The sequence below is a fragment of the Bufo bufo genome, chromosome 2 (assembly GCF_905171765.1).
Source record: "Bufo bufo chromosome 2, aBufBuf1.1, whole genome shotgun sequence".
NCBI classification, from domain to species: Eukaryota; Metazoa; Chordata; class Amphibia; order Anura; family Bufonidae; genus Bufo; species Bufo bufo.
The window spans coordinates 505,312,872-505,337,230 of record NC_053390.1 but is presented as its reverse complement, the minus strand read 5'-3'; positions in this window follow the sequence as shown (position 1 = coordinate 505,337,230).

Sequence of the window (24,359 nt, the reverse complement as noted above, 5' to 3'; positions counted from 1 at the left end):
ACTATTATGGGGGCATCTATGGATGACGCACTGTTATGGGGGCATCTGTGGATGACACACTGTTTTGGCATCTGTGGATGATGCACTGTTATGGGGACATCTGTGGATGATGCACTGTTATGGGCATCAGTGGATGACACACTGTTATGAGCATCAGTGGATGACACACGATTATGGGCATCAGTGAATGACACACGGTTATGGGGGCATCTGTGGATGATGCATTGTTATTAACAGTGCGTCATCCACAGATCTCCCCATAACAGTGATCCACAGATATCCCCTTAATAAACTGTTAAGGGGATATCTGTGGATGGCACTGTTATGAGGGCATGATCATTTGTGTGGAATCTGACACAGATGCGGGGGGGATCTGTGGATGACACTGTTATGGGGGGCCGGGGGGATCTATGGATGACACACATATATAGCAGCGCCAGCATCTTGTGCTATATGTGTCATGATCATCCACAGATATCTACCCCCCCCCCCCCCCCATAACAGTGTCCCTGACAGTGACTGACCCCCAACAGGGGGTGGAGGCCGGCAACTATTGTAAGATGGACCCCGCGTTCCTTATGTAAGTGAGCTTAAGTTGTAAATAATAAACTTGTGCAAAGTATGTACTAGTATTACTACTATCTAATAATCCTTATCTATTACTTCACTAACTTACTGGGACAGTCAGGACTGTAGACAAGATCAGAATCCATTCACTGGGGCAGTTAGGCACACTGGGCGCGGGCAGGCAGGCTCCCGCTCTTCAAACATTCAAAATAGGCACTGGCAGGCGGCGGCAGCGTAACGTGACGTCACTCACTCCGTCACGCTGCACGCGCATGCTCCTCCCACTTTATTAATGAAGCAGGCGGAGCCGGCGCGTTACATCAGAGTGAGTGACGTCACAAGGAGACAAGGAGAACAGTGAAGCAGTGGGGGTGGAGTCTGGATTACACTACAGACCAGCACGCAGTATGTATGTATGTCACTCTCATACATGACATGAAGCTGTGCGGTCGGACACTAGTGCGGGGCGACTGGCAGGCGGCAGTGCAGGAAGCGGAGCACAGGGGTGTGATTAGGGTGTGCCCAGGCACACCCGGCACACCCCATGCGCACGCCTCTGCTACATATTAATGCTTTATTCACAGGCACAATATATGATTATAAAGATACCTGTAAGGCTAAGTTCACACTTCAGTTTTTTTGTCAGCTATTTCCATCAATTATTGTGAGCCAAAACCAGGTGTGGGCCAAAAACAGAATAGATACAAATGAAATCATTACACCTGACAACCTCACTCCTGGTTTTGGCTCCCAATAACTGATAGAAATAACTGACCAAATAACTGAAGTGTGAACTCAGCCTAATATGAACATATTTCTCTAAGTGGTAATGTTATAGCTTGGTGATTAGTGCTTTGTTTTGTATATGGAAATCCTAAATTCAAGTCCCAGGAGAAACTCACATAAAAAAAAAAATTATGTTATTTTTTCTCTCTCTCAGTTAACCTATAATAATAGGCTACACTATAATAAATATTGTACCACTATTGTAATTAAAACACAAGGAATATTCCTCTAATGGAAACCCCTTTATTTGAGGTTGGACACTTATTATACCAATATATATGGATAATCGTATATTAGGTGGATACATTATTGAATTGTTTGGTGATTTAAAGTATATTCACACTTTGTAAGATTAATATGGTCGCACCCTTATGGAAACATGTATGGGCTTTGTTATATATGATGTATGTATATATTTTCCTCATTTTTTTTGTTTTTCTTAAGATAGCAATATTGTAGACTCATTTCTACTGACTATAGCAATGTGTAAAAAATATGTAAAAACCGCACGCAAAACGCAACTAAATTGCAAGGATCGTTTTCTGCTCCAGTCCTGTTTTTGATGACTACTGGAGGTTATATAAAAGGATATGACGAATTAATGGGGGTAGAGCCACTGAGGAAGGGGAAAGCAGTCCCCGAAACTCGTCTGGCGTGATTCACCCCTGCATCTTTATCTACTGGAAATATCGAGTTACATTCTTGTATGGACTGATCAAACAAAATCGGAGCGCTCCTAAGACCTACATCTCCAGGACTGTTTATCTTTAATTCGGAGACGGCAGCTGAAAGTCTCTTCTCGCGATTCTTGGCCGAGACCACGTGATAGCCAGTGGCAAGCGAGGACGCCGGCAGGTTATTGCAGAGACGTACAGCGCGGTGAGTAGTAGCTGTGGTACGGAACCAACAGTCACCGGCTTTGAGGAAACACATCACCGGTAAGACACCAAGTACCATTTAATCTACTAACTCTACCTAACCAATAGATCTATAATTGACTAACAGTCTGGACATAGCCTATATTCCGTCTGACTAACCGAGGCTAATCTCTGCATGACTGGATTAACACAGTCTTAACTGTGCGTTTTTGTAGATTAATCACCTTTTTAAGGTGAATACCTGGACTCATTCCTAGGAACTAGGGCTGAGCGAACCCGAACATTTTCGTAAAAGTCCGGGTTCGGGTTCGGTGTTCGGCGCTTTCTTGGTGCTTTTTAAAAGGCTGCAAAGCAGCCAATCAACAAGCGTCATACTACTTGCCCCAAGAGGCCATCACAGCCATGCCTACTATTGGCATGGCTGTGATTGGCCAGTGCAGCATGTGACCCAGCCTCTATTTAAGCTGGAGTCACGTAGCGCCGCACATCACTCTGCTCTGATCAGTGTAGGGAGAGGATGCAGCTGCTGCTGTTAGGGCGAGATTAGGCAGGGATTTATTTACTGAAGTGATCGATATACAGCTGTGTATCATACAACCTCTGCTATTCAATTGCTCACTGTTTTAAGGCTGCCCAGAGCGTTTTTCAGTCACTTTTTTCTGGGGTGATCGGCGGCCATTTTGTGTCTTGTGGTGCGCCAGCACAAGCTGCCACCAAGTCCATTTTTAACCATCAATAGTGTGTTTTTTTTTTTGCTATATCCTACATCAGGGGCTTGGCTGTGCTTGCTATTTTATTGAGGGGTAAAATACAATTGCCAAAATAGCAGTACCCTAAATCTGGTGTTTCAGCTGTGGCTAGCAAATTGTAATACTGTCTGCTGTCTGCCGAAGAACAGTTTTTGTTCTGGGTTGAAATACAATTCCCAACTTAGCAATTCCCTAAATTAGTGGTTTCTGCTCTATCAGGCCAAGTTTAAATCTATCCATAAAAGGGTATATTAGATTGAAGGTGCGGATAGGGTCATCCTCAATAACTTCACACGCTAAAGTGCATTTCCAAGTCTAATTCTGTAAAGGGATACCTGTCATTCAGCGCCTAAATACTAGGCCTACAATTTATATTCAGCTAAATCTGTCGTTACTGCTGTGCCTCTATTAGTGTAATACGGTACCTAAATAGATAGCCAGATAGTGTTAGGTGCCTATAAAAAAAGGCCTGAATTGGAATTCAATACATTGGGCCAAATAATTTTTTTCTTATTGTGGTGAATGGTAACAATGAGGAAAACATCTAGTAAGGGACGCGGACATGGTCGTGGTGGTGTTAGTGGACCCTCTGGTGCTGGGAGAGGACGTGGCCGTTCTGCCACAGCCACATGTCCTAGTGAACCAACTACCTCAGGTCCCAGTAGCAGCCATAATTTACAGCGATATTTGGTGGGGCCCAATGCCGTTCTAAGGATGGTAAGGCCTGAGCGGGTACAGGCATTAGTCAATTGGGTGGCCGACAGTGGATCCAGCACGTTCACATTATCTCCCACCCAGTCTTCTGCAGAAAGCGCACAGATGGCGCATGAAAACCAAGCCCATCAGTCTGTCACATCACCCCCATGCATATCAGGGAAACTGTCTGAGCCTCAAGTTATGCAGCAGTCTCTTATGCTGTTTGAAGACTGCTGGCAGGGTTTCCCAAGGGCATCCACCTAGCCCTTCCCCAGGGGTGGAAGAGATAGAATGCACTAACGCACAACCACTTATGTTTCCTGATGAGGACATGGGAATACCACCTCAGCACGTCTCGGATGATGACGAAACACAGGTGCCAACTGCTGCGTCTTTCTGCAGTGTGCAGACTGAACAGGAGGTCAGGGAGGAAGACTGGGTGGAAGACGATGCAGGGGATGATGAGGTCCTAGACCCCACATGGAATGAAGGTCGTGCCACTGACTTTCAGAATTCGGAGGAAGAGGCAGTGGTGAGACCGAGACAACAGCGTAGCAAAAGAGGGAGCAGTGGGCAAAAGCAGAACACCCGCCGCCAAGAGAGTCCGTCTGCTACTGGCCACCGCCATCTGGGACCGAGCACCCCAAAGGCAGCTTCAAGGAGTTCCCTGGCGTGGCAGTTCTTCAAACAATGTGCTGACGACAAGACCCGAGTGGTTTGCACGCTGTGCCATCAGAGCCTGAAGCGAGGCATTAACGTTCTGAACCTTAGCACAACCTGCATGACCAGGCACCTGCATGCAAAGCATGAACTGCAGTGGAGTAAACACCTTAAAAACAAGGAACTCACTCAGGCTCCTCCTGCTACCTATTCTGCCGCCGCCTCGGCCTCTTCCTCCGCCTCTGGAGGAACGTTGGCACCTGCCGCCCAGCAAACAGAGGATGTACCACCAACACCACAACCTCCGTCACCAAGCATCTCAACCATGTCACACGGCAGCGTTCAGCTCTCCATCTCACAAACATTTGAGAGAAAGCGTAAATTCCCACCTAGCCACCCTCGATCCCTGGCCCTGAATGCCAGCATTTCTAAACTACTGGCCTATGAAATGCTGTCATTCAGGCTGGTGGACACAGACAGCTTCAAACAGCTCATGTCGCTTGCTGTCCCACAGTATGTTGTTCCCAGCCGCCACTACTTCTCCAAGAGAGCCGTGCCTTCCCTGCACAACCAAGTATCCGATAAAATCAAGTGTGCACTGCGCAACGCCATCTGTGGCAAGGTTCACCTAACCACATATACGTGGACCAGTAAGCACGGCCAGGGACGCTATATCTCCCTAACTGCACACTGGGTAAATGTAGTGGCGGCTGGGCCCCAGGCGAAGAGCTGTTTGGCGCACGTCCTTCCGCCGCCAAGGATCGCAGGGCAACATTCTTTGCCTCCTGTTGCCTCCTCCTCCTACTCGGCTTCCTCCTCCTCTTCTTCCACCTGCTCATCCAGTCAGCCACACATCTTCACCACCAACTTCAGCACAGCCCGGGGTAAACGTCAGCAGGCCATTCTGAAACTCATATGTTTGGGGGACAGGCCCCACACCGCACAGGAGTTGTGGCGGGGTATAGAACAACAGACCGACGAGTGGTTGCTGCCGGTGAGCCTCAAGCCCGGCCTGGTGGTGTGCGATAATGGGCGAAATCTCGTTGCAGCTCTGTGACTAGCACATCCCTTGCCTGGCGCATGTGCTGAATTTGGTGGTGCAGAAGTTCATTCACAACTACCCCGACATGTCAGAGCTGCTGCATAAAGTGCGGTCTGTCTATGCGCGCTTCCGGCGTTCACATCCTGCCGCTGCTCGTCTGTCTGCGCTACAGCGTAACTTCGGCCTTCCCGCTCACCGCCTCATATGCGACGTGCCCACCAGGTGGAACTCCACCTTGCACATGCTGGACAGACTGTGCGAGCAGCAGCAGGCCATAGTGGAGTTTCAGCTGCAGCACGCACGGGTCAGTCGCACTGCGGAACAGCACCACTTCACCACCAATGACTGGGCCTCCATGCGAGACCTGTGTGCCCTGTTGCGCTGTTTCGAGTACTCCACCAACATGGCCAGTGGCGATGGCGCCGTTATCAGCGTTACAATACCACTTCTATGTCTCCTTGAGAAAACACTTAGGGCGATGATGGAAGAGGAGGTGGCCCAGGAGGAGGAGGAGGAGGAAGAGGGGTCATTTTTAGCACTTTCAGGCCAGTCTCTTCGAAGTGACTCAGAGGGAGGTTTTTTGCAACAGCAGAGGCCAGGTACAAATGTGGCCAGACAGGGCCCACTACTGGAGGACGAGGAGGACGAGGAGGAGGTGGAGGAGGAGGATGAGGATGAAGCATGTTCACAGCGGGGTGGCACCCAACGCAGCTCGGGCCCATCACTGGTGCGTGGCTGGCGGGAAACGCAGGACGATGACGATACGCCTCCCACAGAGGACAGCTTGTCCTTACCTCTGGGCAGCCTGGCACACATGAGCGACTACATGCTGCAGTGCCTGAGCAACGACAGCAGAGTTGCCCACATTTTAACGTGTGCGGACTACTGGGTTGCCACCCTGCTGGATCCCCGGTACAAAGACAATGTGCCCACCTTACTTCCTGCACTAGAGCGTGATAGGAAGATGCGCGAGTACAAGCGCACGTTGGTAGACGCGCTATTGAGAGCATTCCCAAATGTCACAGGGGAACAAGTGGAAGCCCAAGGCGAAGGCAGAGGAGGAGCAAGAGGTCGCCAATGCAGCTGTGTCACGGCCAGCTCCTCTGAGGGCAGGGTTAGCATGGCAGAGATGTGGAAAAGTTTTGTCACCACGCCACAGCTAACTGCACCACCACCTGATACGGAACGTGTTAGCAGGAGGCAACATTTCACTAACATGGTAAAACAGTACCTGTGCACACCCCTCCACGTACTGACTGATGGTTCGGCCCCATTCAACTTCTGGGTTTCCAAATTGTCCACGTGGCCAGAGCTAGCCTTTTATGCCTTGGAGGTGCTGGCCTGCCCGGCGGCCAGTGTTTTGTCTGAACGTGTATTCAGCACGGCAGGGGGCGTCATTACAGACAAACGCAGCCGCCTGTCTACAGCCAATGTGAACAAGCTGACGTTCATAAAAATGAACCAAGCATGGATCCCACAGGACCTGTCCATCCCTTGTGCAGATTAGACATTTATAACTACCTCCCCTTAACCATATATTATTGTACTCCAGGGCACTTCCTCATTCAATCCTTTTTTTATTTTCATTTTACCATTATATTGCGGGGCAACCCAAAGTTGAATAAACCTCTCCTCTGTCTGGGTGCCGGGGCCTAAAAATATCTGACAGTGGCCTGTTCCAGTGTTGGGTGACATGAAACCTGATTCTCTGCTATGACATGAAGCCTGAATCTCTGCTATGAGACCTCTCTCCTCTGTCTGGGTGCCAGGGCCTAAAAATATCTGACAATGGCCTGTTCCAGTTTTGGCTGACGTGAAGCCTGATTCTCTGCTATGACATGAAGACTGATTCTCTGCTGACATGAAGCCTGAATCTCTGCTATGGGACCTCTCTCCTCTGTCTGGGTGACGGGGCCTAAAAATATCTGACAATGGCCTGTTCCAGTGGTGGGTGACATGAAGCCTGATTCTCGGCTATGGGACCTCTCTACTCTGTCTGGTGCCGGGGCCTAAATATCTGACAATGGCCTGTTCCAGTGGTGGGTGACGTGAAGCCTGATTCTCTGCTATGGGACCTCTCTCCTCTGTCTGGGTGCCGGGGCCTAAAAATATCTGACAATGGCCTGTTCCAGTGGTGGGTGACATGAAGCCTGATTCTCTGCTATGGGACCTCTCTCCTCTGTCTGGGTGCCGGGGCCTAAAAATATCTGACAATGGCCTGTTCCAGTGGTGGGTGACATGAAGCCTGATTCTTTGCTATGACATGAAGCCTGATTCTCTGCTATGACTTGAAGCCTGATTCTCTGCTATGGGACCTCTCTCCTCTGTCTGGGTGCCGGGGCCTAAATATCTGACAATGGCCTGTTCCAGTGTTGGGTGACGTGAAGCCTGATTCTCTGCTATGGGACCTCTCTCCTCTGTCTGGGTGTCGGGGCCTAAAAATATCTGACAGTGGCCTGTTCCAGTGGTGGGTGACGTGAAGCCTGATTCTCTGCTATGGGAACTCTTTTTTATTATAAAATTACAAAACGTTACATAAATAAAAGTGCAGACAAACAAAACTTAAACATAGACAGCATTCCAGCTGCCCCAGCCACATTTACACACACATTCATACCTACATATAAAACTACAAACCTACAACCTACAATAAATAACCTAAAATAAATAAAACTTACCCAGCCGGTTCGGCCGAAATAACCTAACCCAAAGAAACACAGAATAAAAAACAAACTCAAACAAAAATATGGCTACTTCGCCGCAACTTAACTCCAGGCAACCTGCCCCTAAAAAAACAATTTTTTAATACATACATTTTTTATTTATTTATTAATTTTTTGATATTTTTTTATTTTTTATTTTTTTATATATATATATATATATATATATATATATACACTGCTCAAAAAAATAAAGGGAACATTTAAACAACACAATGTAACTCCAAGTCAATCACACTTCTGTGAAATCAAACTGTCCACTTAGGAAGCAACACTGAGTGACAATCAATTTCACATGCTGTTGTGCAAAGGGGATAGACAACAGGTGGAAATTATAGGCAATTAGCAAGACACCCCCAATAAAGGAGTGGTTCTGCAGGTGGTCACCACAGACCACTTCTCAGTTCCTATGCTTCCTGGCTGATGTTTTGGTCACTTTTGAATGCTGGCGGTGCTTTCACTCTAGTGGTAGCATGAGACGGAGTCTACAACCCACACAAGTGGCTCAGGTAGTGCAGCTTATCCAGGATGGCACATCAATGCGAGCTGTGGCAAGAAGGTTTGCTGTGTCTGTCAGCGTAGTGTCCAGAGCATGGAGGCGCTACCAGGAGACAGGCCAGTACATCAGGAGACGTGGAGGAGGCCGTAGGAGGGCAACAACCCAACAGCAGGACCGCTACCTCCGCCTTTGTGCAAGGAGGAACAGGAGGAGCACTGCCAGAGCCCTGCAAAATGACCTCCAGCAGGCCACAAATGTGCATGTGTTTGCTCAAACGGTCAGAAACAGACTCCATGAGGGTGATATGAGGGCCCGACGTCCACAGGTTGGGGTTGTGCTTACAGCCCAACACCGTGCAGGACGTTTGGCATTTGCCAGAGAACACCAAGATTGGCAAATTCGCCACTGGCGCTCTGTGCTCTTCACAGATGACAGCAGGTTCACACTGAGCACATGTGACAGACGTGACAGAGTCTGGAGATGCCGTGGAGAACGTTCTGCTGCCTGCAACATCCTCCAGCATGACCGGTTTGGCATTGGGTCAGTAATGGTGTGGGGTGGCATTTCTTTGGAGGGCCGCACAGCCCTCCATGTGCAAGCCAAAGGTAGCCTGACTGCCATTAAGTACCGAGATGAGATCCTCAGACCCCTTGTGAGACCATATGCTGGTACGGTTGGCCCTGGGTTCCTCCTAATGCAAGACAATGCTAGACCTCATGTGGCTGGAGTGTGTCAGCAGTTCTTGCAAGACAAAGGCATTGATGCTATGGACTGGCCCGCCCGTTCCCCAGACCTGAATCCAATTGAGCACATCTGGGACATCATGTCTCGCTCTATCCATCAACGTCACGTTGCACCACAGACTGTCCAGGAGTTGGCAGATGCTTTAGTCCAGGTCTGGGAGGAGATCCCTCAGGAGACCGTCCGCCACCTCATCAGGAGCATGCACAGGCGTTGTAGGGAGGTCATACAGGCACGTGGAGGCCACACACACTACTGAGCCAAATTTTGACTTGTTTTAAGGACATTACATCAAAGTTGGATCAGCATGTAGTGTGTTTTTCCACTTTAATTTTGAGGGTGACTACAAATCCAGACCTCCATGGGTTGAAAAATTTGATTTCCATTTTAAAATTTTTGTGTGATTTTGTTGTCAGCACATTCAACTATGTAAAGAACAAAGTATTTCAGAAGAATATTTAATTAATTCAGATCTAGGATGTGTTATTTTTGTGTTCCCTTTATTTGTTTGAGCAGTGTATATATATACACATATACATACAAACATCACTACAAACTACAAACTACTAACTTATCCTAACCTAACCTGTCCCTAGCTATTCCCTATCATAAACTAAAACCCCCAGGACTGACCTCCGCCTCATGTCCTCTGCATGTCCGCATAGTCCGAGGCCAGCCCTACCTCCACCACCCACATCCAGCCCTCGCCCCATGTCCTCCCATGTCCGCGTAGTTTAGGACTGGATGTAGGCCTCCCCACATTTTGCAAGTGTCCCCCCCTCACCCTAACCCATCCAACCTAACTAACTAACCCCCGCTTACCCTATCCTTCAACATAATATACACAATATATACAATATACCATACAATAAACATACAATAAACATTACTATAACCACACATAACCACTCCCGAAGGACCAAGTTCAGCCTTTGCAAGACTTTCAAAACCATACACTTTATCCAAAACAAAAATCTAGGGTGAGAATATCAGCCCACCACCAGGAAGAGTATTACTAGGCTAGGGTACACTAAAAGCAAAACCTCTCCAGAGGAGAGAGGCCCTGCTGGTACCCAGTCTTTCGTACTCGAGAGAACGTACCTTCACCAGGTCCCCCAGAATGTTCCTACACACCTCATCCACTGGGAGGGCTTTCTGCCTTGTTGAAACTAAACACCGTGCGTTCCACGTGTAGTACCTAACCACTATGCTAACTAAAAAACATGTGCACAGGTCCCTTCTGCCCAGGTCTCTGAGCACTCCATAGGCCCACTCCGCATAGGAGAGGCTGGCTAGCCTAGGCCAGCCAATGGAAGCTCCCACCCGTTTGTACACCTCTGTATTAAAGGGACACTGAAGCAGGAAGTGCTCCATACTTTCCAGTATGGAGCCGCACTCCTCCCGGGGACAACCCCTTTCATCAGAGTTCCTGTACTTCAGATTGTCCCTTACATACAGCCTCCCGTGAAAGCAGCGCCAAGCCAAGTCCCAAAACTTCAAGGGGATCCTTGCAGAATTTAGCAACTGTAGCTCCTTGTCTAGATCCCGGCTTGGGCAATCCTTGAGGGCCAGGGGCTTCTGGAAGTGGGACAACAAGACCCTCTCATCAAGGGACCTCCTTGACAGAGTCCTGATTTCCCCTACCTCCAAACCCCACCGGCGGATTACCTTCAGAATCGGGGCGACGTAAGCCGGAAGATATCCGTGAGGCGTACGCAAGTCCTTCACTTGCCCTACTGTCTCCCATTCCTGGAACAAAGGCCGAAGCCACCCCCGGCAGGAGACTACCCACGGAGAAGCCCTCTCCATCCAGAGGTTCGCCAGATTCGCTTTAACAAAGGTGTTTACAAGAAACACCACGGGGTTGACCATAGATAACCCCCCTAGTCTCCTCGTGCGGTAAGTCACTTCTCTCTTGATCAGGTTCAGTCTATTCCCCCATAAGAGCTGGAAGAACAGACTGTAAACCCGAGTCCAGAGAGGCTCTGGCAAGATACACACACTGCCCAAATAGATAAGCAAAGGGAGCAGGAAAGCCTTGATCAGGTGCACCCTTTCCCTGAGGGTCAAAGACCAGCCCTTCCACTGGTCGACCATCTGAGCGGCGATCTTAAGCCTGTCGTCCCAATTTTGAGTGGGATAATCCCCATGACCGAAATGGATGCCTAGGACTTTGGCTGACGACTGGGGATCTGGGAGGGTGTCCGGGAGATCAAAAGCTGGATCACCCCCTCCCAGCCAGAGACTCTCACACTTATCCCGGTTGATCATGGACCCGGATGCTTCTGAGTAGCGATCCACCTCAGACATCACATATTCCGCCTCCCCTTTCGAGGACACGAAAATGGTGACATCGTCGGTGTACGCTACTGACCTCAGAGTGGCTTCCGGCGCTGCCGGATCCATCCCGACTCCCACCAACGGTCCACGATTGACCCTCTTAAGAAAGGGATCAATCGCGAACACGTATAAAAGCGGCCTCAAAGGACAACCCTGGCGAACGCCAGACCCAACCTCAAAAGGGCAGCCAGACCAACCGTTCACAAGCGGGAAACTCTCCGCCCCCGCATACAAGATCTTTAACCAATCGACAAACCCCCCCGGCAGGCCATACTTCAGAAGGATTGACCAGAGGTACTCATGGTTCACCCGATCAAATGCCTTTGCTTGATCTAAGGACAGCATGTACCCCCTCCAGTGGCCTGCTCTACTCTGTTCCACTGCCTCTCGGACACCAAGCACAGCACTAAAAGTGCTGCGGCCTGGAACCGAGCAATGCTGAGCCACCGAAAGGAGTTGAGGCGCAAATTTCACCAGCCTGTTAAACAGTATCTTGGCCAGAATCTTTCTGTCCGTATTGAGAAGTGCTATGGGACGCCAGTTCTCAATACGGCTCGGATCTTTACCCTTTGATAGAAGGATCAGGGCTGACCTCCTCATTGACTGAGGCAGAGTGCCCGAGGATAGACACTCATTGAATACCTCAGTCAAGAGGGGACATAAAGAGTCCTTAAAGGTCTTATAAAACTCGGATGTTAAGCCATCCGGGCCTGGCGACTTCTTCAGAGCTAACCCTTCCACCGCCAGGATAACTTCCTCCTTCCTGATCTCTTCTACCAAAACGCCAAAAGAGAGGTGAGCTTCTGACTCAGGGGTGATTTCAGCCAGGAAAGCCGACATCTTGTCCCGATCCAGATCCCTCTTTCCCAAGAGGCACGAGTAAAAGGATCTGACGACTTCCAGGATCCCTGATCTGGACCTGTTCAGGGAACCAGTACTGTCAACCAGTCCTGTCACTAACTTACTCTTCACTGACATCTTACAGTTTCTGTAGGGGTCGGGCGAGCGGTACCTCCCGAAGTCCCTCTCAAAAACTAAAGATATCCTCGCGGCTACCTCCAGTCGAGACCAGATCTTCGAGTTTCCTCCTCAGACCCTGATACAGGCGGTACCTGTCCAGGGACCTGAGGCTCGAGAGCTGGTGGAAGAATTTTGCGGCCCGGTCTTTGAATATCTCCCACCACTCTGACTTAGTGTCACAGAGATCCAGCAAAGCTACCTGACTCTGAAGAAAGTCCTCAAAGGATTGTCTTACCTCTGCTTCCTCCAGGACTCCCGCATTCAGCTTCCAGTAACCTCTTCCCATTTGGGGGGATTCTGAAATATTCAGAGAGAACATAATCAGACAGTGGTCGGAGAATTCTACCTCCACAACCCTCAAGGGCGAGAAAGTAGCCTCCTCCTTCAAAAAAAACCTGTCTATTCTAGACCTAATCCTATCTCCTCTATAGAAAGTGAAACCCCCGTGGTCTGGGGTGTGCCTAATGTGGACATCCACCAGACAAGCCTCACTGGCTATGCTATTTAAAGCTATACTATCATAAGCCAGCGGGTTTCTGGTGCCTCCCCTATCTTGGGACCTTATGATGGTGTTAAAGTCCCCACCAAAGACCACTTGCCGGCTTGTAAAAAGGAAAGGCTTGATCCTCATAAAGAGACACTTCCTGTCCCACTTGGACTGGGGCCCATAGATATTGATCAGGCGCAGTTCCTGTCCCTTCATGAGGATATCCAAGATCAAACACCTCCCCATTTCCAGCTCAACCACCCGTCGGCATTCTACCGGTACGGTGAAAAGAACCGCCACTCCGCTATACGACTCAGCCGCAAGAGCCCAGAAGGAGGGCCCAGATCTCCACTCCCTCTTCGCCTTGTGGACTTCTGCCAAGTTTGACAGTCTGGTCTCCTGCAAAAAAAAAACATCAGCTTCAACTCGGCTGAAAAAATCAAAGGCTGTGTAGCGAGCCGCATCAGATTTAACGCTGGCGACATTAATGGTCGCCAGTGTCAGCTGAGTGGGTACCGCCATACTTGGTGCTATCCTCTAAGGCGGCGCGTCCTCTTTTGAGAGAGACGGTGGTGTCCATTCCATCTGTCACCACCGCTCCCTCTTGCGTACCGCCCCTGTCTTTCTCAGTTCCAGGAATCAGATTTGCCTCCTCTTCTGGGGACCTTACATCCACACCAGAGAGGGGCACGGGGCCTCCTGGAAGCCCTCCCACCTTCGCCCCCGGTACCCCACTTCTTACCTCCTCCCCGGATGAAGAGGAGGCAGAGGTCTCATCCAAAGTGAGATACCGGTTGGAGAGCTCAAGAGGGGAGCCAGTTACGCCTTCCCTGGCTACTTTGGTCGGGCTCTTTTTTTTTGAGAACCGTTTCCGTCTATTGATATTAGACCCAGTCTCACTACCCTCTGCACTTTCGTAGTTTGAAGACTGGGTCTCATCGGCCCGGTCTAGTCTCCTGATCTCCGCACTTAGCTCCCTGTCCCTTAGGGTCTCCGAACTACGGGAGCCCACCACTTGGGGAGGGGCAGACATCACCCCATTTTGGTGGGGTTCCTTCTGTTCCCTCTCCGCCTGGCGCCTCTCCCTCCGCCTCTGCCGGGACGGACCGCTCTTGGTCTTCACTGACCCCTTAACTCGACTGTCTCCGCCAGCACCCGCCTCAGCCGAAGAGACCTCCCGGCCCACTCCTGCGTGAGCTCGGGCCGCATTGAACTCTGAGAGGGGACAGCGACTAAATGGGTGTCCGAGCACACCACACAAGTTGCACCTAATTTCCACACAAGATGCGGCAAGGTGACCTGTCCCTCCACACAACGCGCACTTCTGCACTTGGCAGCTGGCGCTGAAGTGTGAAGGGCTGCCGCACTTGTGACAGAGCTTAGGCTGCCCCCTGTAGAAAACGAGAATCCTATCCCGGCCGATGAAGGCAGAGGATGGAATGTGGGAAACCGTGCTTCCTAGACATTTCAACTTCACATTGAAAGTCCAGGCTCCCGACCAAATGCCAAATTCGTCCAGGTTTTTCGATGGTACACCCTGGACGTCCCCATACCTACTTAGCTACGTTAGAATATCAACGCAAGAAAGCGATTCATTACGGGTCAAAACGGTCACTTTCTTGACGTTGTTCTGCCGGGTTATCGCCTGAGCGAAAAAACCCTTCCAATCCGGTAAGTTCTTCACCAGCTCATACCCGGACCAGAAAAGCTCTAGGCCCTCCGGCCGGGCAAAGCTGATGTCAAACTCCCTGGAACCATAGGGATGTATCAGGGCGAAGATGTCAGCCACCCTGAAACCCATCTCAAGCAGGAGCTCCACCACCCTCTTTCTCGTAGGGCAGGCATCATTGCTTCTCCACTTGAGACAGACTACATTCCGTCTGGTCCTAGGGCCAGTTGTGGGCAGGGACCAGGTGGTCTCGCCCCCCCTTTCCTCTCGGAAAGCTCGCAGGCCGTGCCTGTCTATCCATAAGGATAGGTCCACCTTCTCACCCTCTACTGTCATTGAACTCTCCCCCTTTTTCAGGGCCTCCAGGAGCCGCCGTTGCAAGTCACCAACCGCGACTCCTGGGAATGAGGAAGCCAACGAGGATAGCCCCTCCCCCCCACGGCCGCAGCCACACTGGCATAACTTCTGCCAGATGTTACGGCCGCAGGAGGGGCAACCGAACCGGCCCCCCCCACTACACTAGCACCAGACACCACACCGGACCCCTCCGGAGGGCGGACACCAGGAGCCGCAGCCATCGCTTTCTGAGCGACGGTCCGCTGACTCCCAGCATCCATCCCACCTTTGGGACCAGATGCAACACCTCCACCAACACCCCTACCACTACCCTGCTCACATGCACCCTTTCTCTCTGCTGGGACAGCTGGTGCAGCAGGTGTCATTTTACCTTTATTTTTTTTATTATTATTAGCCTTATCATTTTTTTCTCTACTATGCTCCTTGCCACCCTCATTGCCACTGGTCAAGCCCCCCCCTGCTGCCCTTGAGACCTGGGCAGTGATCATCACACTCCTCCCCTCCCCAGCACTTAATTCAGCGCTGGAGGAGGAGGCCGAGACAGATTGGGCGTGTCCAGTGGCAATGTACATGGGCACCTGTTCTGGTGCAACACAACCTTTCTTAGTGGACCGGAGCACCGTAGTCATATCCTCCCCGGCAGCTCCGGCCCCCGGCTCTTCAATACGCAGGCGCTTACTGCCTGAACCTGTACTCCCAGCTTCGGGAGCGCGTCCAGACACACCCCCGACCACGCCTCCTGCTTCATTCACCGCCGCCGCCTCCCTTGATCCCCGCCGCACGTTGGCAGCTGCAGGCGGGGACCCAGAACTATCACCGCCGCGGGTAGGAGGGACGGTGACCTCATCATCACACCGCCCCAGAACCACCCCACATACCTGAACGGCAGGCAGGGCGGTAGCCAGAGCGGTGGACGGAGCGGCTGGCAGAGTGGTGGGCGGGGCCTCCCAATGTTTTTGCCCGCCCCCTCCACTTTCAACAGATGACTGCCGGATCCCGCTTTCTGCCGGCACCTCCTCCCTGCCTCCGCATGCAGGGACGGCGTCCGGCGCCATTTTGGGCTGCACTATCTCCCCGCTTCTCCGCTCAGGCACCACCTCAGATGCCGAGCCAGGGAGTTTAGCGGGATACACGCCTGGTGAAGACTTTTCAGCACCAAGCGTGTATAGACATAACGTGTCTGGATGTTTTTTTTTTCCTTCTTGCTCTTCCTCTTTTTCTTGCCACTGCTCTCGTCCTCATCCAGCAGGTCTTCTCCAAACGCAAAACCCTGAAAGTCTACCACAGGCGACTCCAACATTTTGATCTCTCTCAGTAGACCACCATCTTCATCGCTTCCCTCCATAGCTGACTCCGCATCCGAAGATGGCAACGCTGGTAACTGCACTTGCTCCTGTTCGGGCGGAATGCCACTATATGCCTCCATTAATGGGGTTACCGGGAGGGCTGGTTCAGACTGCGAGGTTTGGGGCCCTGCCTGGGATGCCAGAGATTCGGAGTCTTCCAACTCCTCCACCTCGCTCTCCGCACCCCCGCACGGCTCCCCTCTCCTCGCAGCCTCCATCTCCTTAAATCGCTCCCCATTTAGTAACTTTTCTCTGAAGGGCCCACTGCCCTCCAGCAACTGGTCTTGCCGCTTCAGGGAGGCCTCCAGGTCCTCTTTAAGTACCCCAATTTTCTCCCTGAGGGGGGGCCTCTTTGACCTGGAGGAGATAGTGGACCTGGCCCTCGTCTCCTTTAGATCCTTTCTTACGGCTTTGAGGTGCCGTCCCAGCTCATCGTATTCTCGCAGGTGGGCAGCTATACGAGAGCTGTAGCTGAGGGTACTCTCTCCCTCCCACCGAGACCCCCAACCTACCTGGGACGACACCTCTCGGCTTCCTGCTGGTAGTCTTTTTCCTCCTGATGTCCTCGGGTCCTCAGGGGGGACTTGGCTACCACCGCGTCCAGATGTTTTCACCCCCTCGCCGCCATCGCTCAGAGTCGGTCGCCGCCCGTCCATACTCCCCTCCGACCCACGCCGGGGAGCAGGGGCACCCTTCCGGGAGCTCATGGCCACAGGACCCCACCAGCTCCCTAGGAAGAGGCAGGGCCTGGGCTGGGGGAAAAGGTGTCACACTCCCCCGCAAGCCTGGAACTCCTCCGGGGGAGCAGATGGTAGGAAACTCCCCGGAGAGGCCTGTGCTGTGGAGGTTCAGGAGCTGCAGCAGACACACCCTTTCACCTCAGCTGCAGACACCAGACACACCCAAGCCTGAATCTCTGCTATGGGACCTCTCTCCTCTGTCTGGGTGCCGGGGCCTAAATATCTGACAATGGCCTGTTCCAGTGTTGGGTGACGTGAAGCCTGATTCTCTGCTATGGGACCTCTCTCCTCTGTCTGGGTGCCGGGGCCTAAATATCTGACAATGGCCTGTTCCAGTGGTGGGTGACGTGAAGCCTGATTCTCTGCTATGACATGAAGCCTGATTCTCTGCTTCTCTCCAATTGATATTGGTTAATTCTAATTTATTTTATTTTTATTCATTTCCCTATCCACATTTGTTTGCAGAGGATTTACCTACATTTTGCTGCCTTTTGCAGCCCTCTAGCCCTTTCCTGGGCTATTTTACAGTCTTTTTAGTGCCGAAAAGTTCGGGTCCCCATTGACTTCAATGGGGTTCGGGTTGAAGTTCGGGTCGAGTTTGGATCCCGAACCCGAACATTTCCGGGAAGTTCGGCCGAACTTCTCGAACCCGAACATCCAGGTGTTTGCTTAACTCTACTAGGTATCCTCAGAACCCAGAGGAGGACCTTTCCATCACAGCATTTGGATTTCCCTCTCTTTACAGTCAATCAAGGGACCTTACACACGTAGCCTAAGGAGGAGGACAGCATGCCTCTCTGAACTCTGTGCCACAAGCTGTTACAATCCCTCTATAAGCACCGGCTCCACAAGCCTCCAAATTTGGTGTCCGGCTATCTAAGAATGTCCCGAAACAGAGGGAAGGCGAGAATGAGTACACCGGCGCCTTCACAGACTTTGCCTGAACTCTTTAGAAGTTCTGGGCGCGCAGCAATGGCGGACCCCTCTCCTACTCCAACTAGCCCCGCCTTCTCCACTACCAGCGGCTGTATGCCAGAGCCACGAGACCAACAACCAGGTCAGACAGAGCTCTTTACTAATATCGCAGCGCTGTTCCGTACAGAACTTTCTCAAGCAGTGGCAGAGTTTACTCGTCAGATCCAAGATCTGGGGCAACGGGTCTCCGATTTGGAGTCCCGTACTGACGATATTGCAGACGCGCTGGACTCCGACAGAGCAGACATTGACTCGCACACTGCGCAATTGGAGGCGCTTGAGTCCAAGATATGAAATCCTGGAGCTCTTTACCGGTTTCATGGGTCGGCAGGATTCACATAATAAAAATGGTAGTTCTCCCGAGAATATTATACCTGTTTAGGACCCTCCCAGTCCCCTCGGCCGATTTAAAGTCTCTGCAGAGGGACGTCATGAGGTTCCTCTGGGCTAATAAGAGACCACGCATAACTAAGTCAACTATGTGTAAGCACAAAGCACAGGGGGGACTATCTGTTCCAGACTTACTGAAATATTATAGAGCTGCAAGACTGGCCCAACTATTTTTAACACATTTAGAAAGAAAAAAACAACCACTATGGATCTCGCTAGAGATGTCTAACATGACACCCTATACTTGGACAGCCTTGATATGGACAGTTCCATCGTTACCATTGATAGTTCGCACTACATCCCTCTTATCACATTATTCATTGATCCTTTGGAGATCGGTACGTTTTAAGTATAAGTTACAACCTGCCCCATCTCCACTGACTACGATTTTTGGTAACCCACTGTTTCGCCCAGGTTTGCATTACCCAGCCTTCCAGTGGTGGATTAATAAGAACCTATGCTCCCTACATAAATTCCTACGTAGGGGAAAATTGGAATCTATGGGCGACTTTATAGAAAAACATTCCCCACCTGCGGGAGAACACTTCAATGTTAACAGGATTTTCTCCTTTCTACGCTCATTGATTGGAACTACCCAGAAACTGGATTTTACCCCTTTTGAAAGAACGATGACTTACTCACTATATAATGAGGGGCTATTGTCCAGAATATATGGACTTCTTGATGTTCATCCTGAAGGGGTAAAACTCCCGTACATGTTAGCATGGGAAAGCGACCTGGGCACAGAATCTTCTATATCTAGGTGGCACCAACGCTCCCAAACGCTTACGAAGGGCTGCTGGCAGTTCACACTGGCTGAGACTTCTATAAAAATTTTGCATAGAACTTACATGGTGCCATCCAGGCTACATCATATGTACCCGGAGGTATCCCCGAAATGCTTCAGAGGGTGTGACGCGGAAGGTACGATGCTACACATTTGGTGGAACTGTACAGTGGTGAGGCGTTTTTGGGATCAGATTTGTTCCTTAATTGCAACAACCCTAGGCTGTAATTATCCTGCTACAATCCCACACTGCTTATTAGGCGACAAGCCTTCGGGATTATCTACACCCAAATTCAAACTGTCACAATTTAGGTTACTAGCAGCAAGAATTCATGTTGCCTTCAAATGGCGCACATCCTCACTTAGCCTTCAAGCTGTCATAGATAGGGTTAACAAATTGATCCTATGTGAACGATTGACGGCAATAAGATCTGACTCGATAGTCAATTTTGAAAATGTCTGGGAACCTTGGATGTCATCAACAAATTCGGTGGACCTTAGATACTCCTTCACGCTTTAACTTGATATATGTATACTATGCAGACCTATTTTATGCTTATTTTTATTTGTTGCTGGATTGATCTGTTATACTTGTTATTTTGTTTCTTTTTGGCAAAAACTATTGATTTTGTCTGTTTGCAATATTGACACATATTGTAATAATACATTGAAGCATTTCTGAATACTATAATCTCAAATAAATGATTTTTGAAACTAAATACACTGGGTGTCCCCAAGCACTGACTCCATATATGGACATAGCTATATACGGAGTCAGAGCAAGCAACCCTTGGCACTTCAGCTGTTCTGAAACTACAACTCTCAGAATCCTCCTTTTTTGGGAGTTACAAGAACAGATGAGCAAGTGTGCATGCTGGGAGTTGCAATTTCACAGCAGCTGGAGTCCCAAAGGTTGCTTAACCCTGAGCATATGATAGGTAGATGCTAGTGCACAGCTCTGCCCTCAGCATGCTGTCTAGCCCTGTCAGTCAAGGGGGGCGTGTGCAGAGCACAAGGGGTGTTACAAAATAGTGCTAAAAGGATTCAGCCCTGCCTCTCACTTGCATATCAACGAAAACGTACACGGCTATCTCCAGAATTCCCATAGAAATTAATAGAGCCACAGTGTTCTTTTCAGGGGGATTCAGGGCCCTCGTGATTGGTGGTGGTCCCAGTGGTTATCCCCTATCCTGTGGAACAACTGGAATACTCATTTACAGTGGCCAAGAAAAAGTTAGGTGTCCCCATGGTGTAGGCAGGTCCAAACCGACAGAAGATGGGGCCAGCAATACCATATTGTAGCACAAAATACTGCCCCAGCAGAACCAAATAACACAGTCAGCACAAAATACCTCCCAGAAGCTGCCCTTTAGTTCCTCCTGCTTTATAACATGCTGCTGGCAGATTACACTGTATCTTCATGGTGACAGGTGTATTTATTTTGATAATTTAATCTTCCTGTCACGCCAGAATAAGGCTGACTGTTTAAACCCGCTCGATATAAGGGTACATCAAGAGACGGATTTTGGTAACAAAATCTGTTACAGATTACACGCATTTCACCTTTTGCATAGCATAGTTTAGACCATTATGCCAGGTCAATATAGGAAAAAGTGCCAGGACTGTGGGAGCTCGCATAGGCTGGTACCTTTTTCTAGTGTACAACCACAGCCACAGCTGTTGGACTGTAGGGTGGTCGCAACCATAGCTACGAGCCATGTATAATGTGATGGAAAAATGAGTAGCCAGCAAAGGAAGCAATATGGATAATAAAAATAAATTTGTAAGTGCCTTGTATTAACTTTCTCTATATGATAAATGCCATTTGCTGAAGTGAGACCACACCTTAAAGCAAGTTGAAGATGAAATGACCACGGCCCTCACAGTCCCCTGATCTCAACATCATTGAAAATCTGTTGATATACCTAAAAAGAGCAGTGCGTGCAAGGCGGCCCAGGAACCTCTCAGAACTAGAAGGAAGAATGGATGAAAATCTCTAAAACAAGAATTGAAAGACTCTTGACTGGCTACAAAAAGGGTTTACAAGCTGTGATACTTGCTATAGGGGGTGCTACTAGGTACTAACCAAACAGGGTGCCCAAAGTTTAGCTTTGGGCCCTTTTCCTTTTTTAAAATGTAAAAGATGAAAATAAAAAACGTTTTTTTGCTTAAAATACAGAGGGAATTTGTTAGCTTTAAATGTATGTCTCTTGGACATCATTTCATCTTCGACTTACTTAACTGCTGACAGTAACAGTATCTTTGACCAGGGGTGCCCAAACTCTTTCATGCCACTAGAAATATTCATATGAGCATGATTCTCCATTCTGGGCTTGCAGCAGCACATGGCATTATAATGATGTGTGCCTCTTGCTTATTTCTACAGGATCATAGTGGCAGCTTTGTGTCAATATGACCCTGTGGAGGAAAGATCAAGCAGAGGCACACAGCATTACAAATCATAATAATGCAGAGCATTCCTTCAAGTCCAGAACGGAGGATCACGGACACACACACACACACACACACACACACACACACACACCACGATTGCTGCAAAGGACTTGCTCGTGTGAAACAGCCCTTAAGGTGGCCATACACACAAGTCTAAAGTTAATCAAAACGGATAAATTCAACCAAAACAGGCATTTTTGGGGTTGAATTTAATAACAAAGGATCATTTTGTCAACTGATGCCAGACCATTATCGTTTGAAAAGAAGACAACTACATTTTAGAAGATCCTTCTAAAAGAAAATTTTGTGAAAGATCTTACATCCATCATCCGGTTTCATTGAAAATGCATGGGCAGTTTGAACAAGTGTAACGGTCAATATGAACTAAAATGTGTATGGTCGTGTCAACTGGGGTTTTACTGTGCAGAGGTCGCACTACATTTTTTTCTGAAAGAGTAAAAAAATACTCCTCCTACCATTTTTGAGGTGTATTTTCAGCCAAGGAGGAGAATGAAAGTTGCAGTAATTAAAATACATAATATGTAGGCCTACGTTTGTTCCCATCTGTGTGGAGGCTCCGTTCAGGGCCTCTGTTGCAGTTTCTGTCAAAAAGACCAGACAAAAAAAAGCCTTGTATGCAGGACTTTTTTTTGTCTGGTAAAAAGACAGGATCCCGAATGGACGCCATCATAGTCAATGAAGTCTGCTCAGCTATGTTCCTGTCAGTTATGTGCCCAATCCTGAACTTCTGTTATTTCCATTGTTGTGCTCATCTTAACAGAGCAGAACAGAAATAAATAGTAGAGATGTGAAAGTGCCCTCTTGTCTGCTTTTCTAACATTAGTCCCATGTAAAAAACCACCCCCTCCAACATACAGTCCCATATAAATAAACACCCCTTCCAACATGCAGTCCTATGTGAATAACATTCGTCCCCCCCCTGGCTGTCTGAAGTGAATGCACAGCAGACTATTAAACCAAAGTGATAAAGTACAGTCCAATATATTGTATCTTCCCTGTACTTTATCACTTGGCTATAATAACCAGCTCTGCATGCTGAGGGCAGAGCTGTGCACTGGCATCTACCCCAGGGGCTTAGAAACCCCAGGCAGGCCCCCTGTCCAACATTAAAGGGGTTGTCCGGGTTCAGAGCTGAACCCGGACATTCCCATAATTTCACCCAGACAGTCCCTCTGGGATCACGCAGGGCAAGGGCTCCTTTATTTACTATAACACATTGCTGGGCGGAGGCTTCCACCCAGCAGTGTGTTCGGTGACATCACTGGTTCTGATGGGCGGGCTTTAGCGCTGCCCTAGCCGTTTTACAGGCTAGGGCAGCGCTAAAGCCTGCCCATCAGTGCCGGTGATGTCACCGGACTCACTGCTGGGTGGAAGCCACCGCCTGGCAGCCCCATGGAGAGCTCGGTTTGTCACCAGAACTCCACAAAATGCCTTTGCCCTGCGCGATTCAGCGCAGGGCAAAGGAGAGCATCGGGGCATGGACTGCTCCTATGGTCAAGTCAAGGGGACTGCCTGGGTGAAAATGGGGATAGGTCTGGGTCCAGCTCTGAACCCTGACAACCCCTTTAAAAAGTTACTTTTTTATTTATTTTTACTTTCAATATATTATAGGGACACATCAGTCCCAGAGCTGAAACCCTGCTGATCTCTAGAACCAGGAGTCTGAAGCGCTTATTCTCCTCACTGCTAAGCTCAATACAGAAGATGGTCCCATAGACTTTCTATTGAGGCCGTCTGCACTACCACACTTAACACTGAGGAGAAACAGCTCTCATCTAAGCACTTCAGAGTTCTCATTCTAGAGATGGTCCCCACCAATCAACACTTTTGATACATCCCTATAACATATCAAAAGTTACAAAAACTAAAGCCCACTGCCCACCATGGGCTTACCCTGTCAGGCACCACCCGGTGAAGATCACGGGCCGCTGCAGGAGCCTCACTCCACAGCTTCAAGGAGTGTGCCGAATGGTCCAGCTGCCCAGCCAAACCGACCAATAACAAAACTAATTGTAGTAAGGAGCTCTGTTATTGGTTATTTCAGGCACCAGCAGCATGGCAGTGCTGCCTGTGCCATTCTTAGGCTTTTTATAAGGAGTAAAATGGCTTGAACAGGCATCTATGTCGCTTGCACAGGCATTATTGCAACCTCTGCTAATGTGTATGGCACATTTTACAGTCTCTCTCAACAGTCTGTACCTGAGACATCTGATTCAGAGAACACACCAAAAGTTCCTAGATCAACAAAAAGAGCCCACACAGAACACTTAAAGGGGTTTTCCCGCTTCATTTATATTGCTAACCTATCCTCAGGCTATGTCATCAATATCAAATTGGTGGGGGCCCGAATCCCGGCGATCAGCTGTTTGGAGAGAAAGCCACACTCCGTACGAGCACTGCCTTCCATTCATCGTTTATCTGCTCGCTGTCGCAAC